The sequence below is a fragment of the Ixodes scapularis genome, unplaced genomic scaffold, assembly GCF_016920785.2.
Source record: "Ixodes scapularis isolate PalLabHiFi unplaced genomic scaffold, ASM1692078v2 PGA_scaffold5__190_contigs__length_132052651, whole genome shotgun sequence".
Taxonomy (NCBI): domain Eukaryota; kingdom Metazoa; phylum Arthropoda; class Arachnida; order Ixodida; family Ixodidae; genus Ixodes; species Ixodes scapularis.
Window position 1 is genome coordinate 59,102,602 of NW_024609880.1, and position 6,310 is coordinate 59,108,911.

The window sequence follows — 6,310 nt, forward strand, 5'->3', positions numbered from 1 at the left end:
GAACGCATCGCATATTTGTGTTTCAAATGTTCTCGGTTACTTGGATCGTGACTTCGCATAAGTCACGTTTTTGTCACTGTAGGAAGGCATATAATGCCCCATTCGTGTTAGTGACTTGAATAGGTTCGCGCAATGAAATTTTTATTTTCAGTTTTACAATTGACTGCATTTTTCTGGTGACAATGAAAAAACTAGGCGTCTCAAGGTCATTCAAGTGTGGGGGTGAGGTAGCCCACCTTTGAGAGGTAGAAGGCCAGTGTTAAACCTATTTCGGGATAATAAAATAAAGAGCAGTGATGTTAATAACGATGCTTGGGCGTGTTGGTGAGTTCTGCTGTATAAAAATAGCGTAAAAAAAGAAATGAGACGAAAAAGACGAATTCGTCTTTTGTGTCGCCCTTTTAGCTCCTTTTTTGTGCAATATTTTTATATATCAATGATGTTTCACGTGCGCAAAGCAGCCGAGTCTCTCAAAATGACATCCGCCATCGGTACTGGCATTTTTCTTTCTCAACAGAAAAAGATAACAAGCCCACGGTTGTTTCCTTGTCACTCATTTCACTCAGGAAATAATCAAATTAAACGTAATTAAAGAGATATCATCAAGCGACAGTGCTTGCTTGCTTTTGTGAAAATGTTTATAGCAGGAGGTCATCCATGCCAAAGGAGACGCGGCATTATTTTTTTATCTCTGGGATATGTACAAAAAACAAAATTATTTGGATAAAGAAACCCCTGAACCCCAAGCAATATTTCTTGGTGTGAAAACACAATTATTTTATTTTTGCTGATATCATTCTCTGAATTTCAGGAAATTGCACAAAACTTTCGTAGTTAAGAAAAAATTTGAAAGAAACTGTTGTTTACCACAGAAATTCAGTTTAATTGAATTGAAGTCTTTATTTCTTTCGGATCAACCGAAAGGGGAACAGAGACTAAAGGCAGAAAATGCCTGACGAAGGTCTCTGTCCCCTTTGCAGTTCGTACATACGGTACACTGTATAGTAAACACTCATGCAGTTGTATAACAATCAGCAATTCAAATAATGTCATAGCTTTATAATACATCATCATGAGGATCGCAACTAGTAATATAGATTGTGAAAGAAACTTTTTCACAAGTTCAAAAAATAAGAACCATCAAATTGTACATGTATAAAAATGGCTATAAAACAGTGTCACTGCCCACCAAGAGTGTCCTCAGCTCTTTTTTAAATTTAGAAAAGGAGTTATTAAAATCCACGAAGGTCCCAATTGAATTTAATAATTTGGTCACCTGATAATCTTTAGTTTGCTTTCCGTAATTTGTTCGAATCTGTGGGGGTCGTCTTAAAGAGTGCCGAAAGGTGTATCTGTGCTCTACATCACTTGTATTTTTATCATAAAGTTTCTCAGTTTTGATACGTTGCATTAACTTGAAATCATAAATTTGGTTAGCCTTGAGTATACCATGTTTTTTAAAGAGTGGCTCAGTTGGAAGGTCTTGCATATTTCCCGTGTAACTTTCAAATAACCGCAAAATTCTCTTCTGTAATTTAAGAATCTTATTGTAGTTTGTGAGCGTGGTGGTGCCCCATACTAAAATACAGTAGCATAACTTTGAGTAAAAAAGAGAGTAATAAATTTGTTTTTTTAACCATGTAGGAATCAGGTTTCTTATTTTATACAAACATCCAACTGCCTGAGAAAGCTCAGCAGTCAACTTATTTACATGTGCATTCCAGCTAGGCTCCTGGTTAAACCAAACGCCTAAAAGTTTTTGTTCGGGGACTTGCTCTATAATCGTGTTTTCGAAATACAGAGTTATTGGAGTATTATCATGTTTGTTTATTGGAGCAAAAATTATATACTTGGTTTTCTTAGAATTTAGTTGCAGTTTATTTCTATTAAGCCACACTGCTAATTCAGCGAGATAGCTATTTGCCATTGACTCTAGGGATGCTTTGGAGGCAGAGGCGAAAAATGCGTTCGTATCATCTGCGTATATAATCAGTTCTGGAGATCTAGGAATAGCAGTAATGTCGTTTATGTAAAGGAGGAACAACAAGGGGCCTAGGATAGAACCTTGAGGGACACCATATTTTACTTCCAACGTGGTTGAGAGAGAGTTGTTAACTTTGACGAATTGAAGGCGATTTGTTAGATAATGTTTTATTAAAGCCAAAGCTACTCCTCGTATTCCGTACAGTTGAAGTTTACTTAACAAAATTTGGTGTTGAATCGTGTCGAATGCTTTTTTAAAGTCTAAAAAAACTCCCAGTGTGTATAATTTATTTTCCATGTTATATATTATTTTATTTATATTATTTTATTTCCATGTTATATATTAGTTTAGCGCCTAGTTACCTAACAATAATTCATATCTTGCGTTATAATAAAAATATTTATATACGCTGTTTTGAGCCCTGATAGGAGCTCCGAAAGGAGGAGACTTAATGATATTTCTTTATTTTTTTAGTCAACTTTGATTTCGGTGCTTTGTAGCGTCATAAATAAATGCCGAAATCTCCAGTTTAGGCAGTGACGGCCACGTTAAGAGCCAGTAAAATCAATGTGGGCAGCGGTGCCCGGAACTTTTGAAATAGCCGATTCACCTCCTCTGTTTAACGTATCAAAATATGAGAAAAGTACTTTTTGTTGTTGCGGAGAGATTATTTGTTTTAAAGATGAGCCTCTCCGACCGTGGCGCCCGCCCTGTCGGCTACGCACGCCGGTCTTCCCTAGCGAAGCGCCGACAGTGTGAGATGGCGCCCGAAGGTCTTCAACGCACTCCTGAAAGCACGTTTTATTCAGTTGAAGTGCGTGTTATCCTGACTTCTAGGCATCCGTATCCTCTTTACGTTATAAAATAATTCTGAAGTCTTAATTTTACTCTATTTCGATCTGTCCAGGTAACTGCCGACAAACGCAGGCCTGGTCCCCGAGCTTGGGAATGCGTACACCCAGCTGTCAGCATTGTCTGTCGTATTTACTGATATAACAATTCAGACGGGATGGCTCTTAAACGATGAAAACGAAAAACAGTGACGTCGCTTACCCATTGAACTTAAATGTATTTTGGTAGTACTAAGATGCATTTAAGTTTGTTGTCGCACCCAATAAGGACGACGGCGGGCTGGCAAGATAGTGATGACGTCATAAGAGCGACTACGTCAATCTTCTAAGCGTCATTGTGAGCATTGCTTGTGGCAATCTTTTCCCGCACAATATACACCTTTTTCGTTTAGCCTCGCACCCAGCCACGATGTCCTCCTATCCGGTATGCGTTCCGAACAAAAAGCAAGTGATCGCAACCCCGAAGAAGTAAAAAAGTAAAAAAAAGTTAAAAACAGGCTCTCAATATGGCCATTTCGGCTTGAACTGCAAGTTTCGGCATTTATATAAGACGCAACGAAACGAGGCTTAGAAAATAAAATACAAGCGATTAAATTTTTAGTCTTTAGAGAAGAAAAAAAAGTATTGTGGCCAACACCTCACTTCTAGTTCACTAAAAAAAATGAAATCTTATAAAATCTCTTCTTTACCCTGTTGGAAAATATCGATGATGGAAAGATGATGGAAAAGGCTCATACAAGCGTAACCGTAATATGGGACATCCTATACAAGCGAAAAGGCAGCTCCAGTATAGTGGATTACGGCGGAAAGATACAGGTAGGCGGAACCATACACGCGTGTCGTATTATGGGACATCCTATACCGGCGTAGTGGATTATGGCGGAACCATGTAGGCGGACGGAACCATACATGGATAACGTAATATGGGATATCCTATACCAGCGAAAAGGCGATACCGGCATGTTGGAGCCATATGCCTCCAACATGGTGGTTTCGCCTTTTCACTGTTGTACACGGCAATTTAGTTTTAAGCTTTACATATATGTTTAGAAAGGTCGTGAAAGCTAAATTAATGCGATTTGTGCAGGCGAGTTATATGGCCAGGCGTACGTAAGGGACCTAGTCGTAACGATCAGTCAGATAATTAAATACAATTTGTTAATTAACTTTTTAATTAGTGAAAATGAAACTATGGTTTCTATTGGAAACTTGCTGAGTCACTGAAAACCACAAAATCAACTCTTTTTAGAAGGATATAATGCAGGGGTAGCATTTTACGCGTTACGTAAAAATGCTTTATTTGGACGAGTTTCTAGGTTTCAGTTTCTTATCAGAGCTCATCTTTGCGCCCACAGTCCTGTTCCCCAGGGGCTTAGACGCGCAACACACGTGCGCCTTGCTTCCCTCCATCCTACGAGGGAGGCGAGGGGGCGGCTTCGCACTGCGGCCACCGGGCAGCAGGACCGTAGGTGCAAAGATGCGCTCTGGTAAGAAACCGAAGTCTGGAAACGCGTCCAAATTGACCATTTTTTTAGAACACCATAAAATGCTGCTCTTGTCTTATATCTTCACAAAGAAAATTGATTTAGTGTGTTTTGATGATGCTTAAAAGTTTCTAATTGGAACCATGGGTCTATTTTCACTGATTAAAAATTTCAGGAACATACTATACTTAAGAGAGAGGTTGAAGCGGTTTTGTATTTGAGAAAACACTTTTAAATCTTCTTCATTTGACCTCCAGAATCTCAAATATCAAAATTATTTGCTAATTTAATTAATCGAGGCTGCATAGAGTCATTTTTAAAGCGCTTTGAAAGCACTTCCCTAGAGAGCGACGTCACAAGAGCAGCTTTCAAAATCTTTGTTCACGCATCTTCAGCGCCTATGAAAGCTATGCACGCACATGCTATTTTTTAAAGGGGCAGAAAAATGTGTCACGACTGGTGCCAATGCGGGAGAATATACCTAGAAAAATTGCGACTGGACGCGCGGCCCTTAAGCGAGACACACTTGGCGGCTGAAAGGTCTTCTTACGATGTCACTATTGGTAGGATGTTTTTTTTTTTGTGTTTTCTCACGTTTAGTTATATCTTTGTAGAAAACCAACGGGATATTCAGATTCGCGGGATAAAACCATGCGAGAATGAACCTCCATCTAGTTTTCTGAAAGAAGTCTGGCACATCTCTGTAATAAGCCGACTGATCATTACAAATTAGCCTTTTATACTATGCCGCCCTGGCCATATAACTCACGTGTACAGACTGCGTAAATGTAGCTTTTACGGCTTTTTTTAAAGAAAATCTGTAAAATATACAAAAAAACACTCTGTAGAATGTCCCCCAATACAATATGATTGTATGGTTCCTTTCCCGCTTGCATTGTTCAAGAAAGACTTGTGGATATCCAGCGTTTCATTGGAATGCTGGATGTCAATGAGTCTCTACATCAGTGAGTGGTTTCAAACAATTATGATGTTTGCACACCAGTAAGCGCTTATCCGAGGCTCACCAGGAGCGCTAAGAGCAGAGGCAAAATGTCGTGACCTGGTAAATTTGGTAGCAGGTATTTATTTTTAGAAGAACTGCATGCAGCAAAGCTTAACTTTGCTCAAAAGAAGATAATTAAAAATTCAATACTGAACAATGGTGTCCCTTGAGCTGTCAGACCAAACTCCCACTCTTGTCACTCAGGAGTTCCTAACTTGTGCGTAGAGGATCAGCACAACCCAGATTTGTGCTGCAAGCGCACCTGCAATATAAAAGTTGAAAAAACATGAGATGAAATATGAGACGTTTACAATTCTCTGTAATGAGAAAATACAGTACAGCTCTCAAAGAGGAAGATGGGAGGGTATGCCCCTCCTTCCCCTCCCCTCCTCCTCTTCTGCTCCCTCCCATTTAGGGGGAAATTTCCTTGAATTTAGCGGGAAAATTTCCCCACTAAATTTAGCGGGTTAAGTTTCGCACTAAATTTAGCGTGGAAATTGATGTCACATGACCTCAACACAAATGCAGTTTTTCCGCTAAAAGTAGCGGGGAAAATGACGTCGCATGACCGTGTCACGTCATCCATAAAAAAATTCAGTTTCTCAGCTAGACTTAGCGGAAATATTAACGTCACATGACCACAACATTAATTCAATTTCCTGCCAAGTTTAGTTGGGCGGTTACGCCGACAGCGACGCCGCGAAACGCGGAAACGGGTGCTAACAGCTGCGCTAAAAACTAAATGCATCAGGTGAAATAAAGTGAACATTAGATATACGGTAAGAAAAAGAAGAGAATCTAAGATACCGTTCTCAGATCCTTCCTTTTGTCCGTTCTCAAATGTTTTGATATCAAGAAATGTTTATCTCTTTATTCATACCCAGAGAACCCCTCCCAGTTTCAGCATGAATGCAATAAATCAATGCAGACTAGATCTAGTAAACTATAATGCACATGAAAATGAATGTTTGCCACATAGTCATGTATC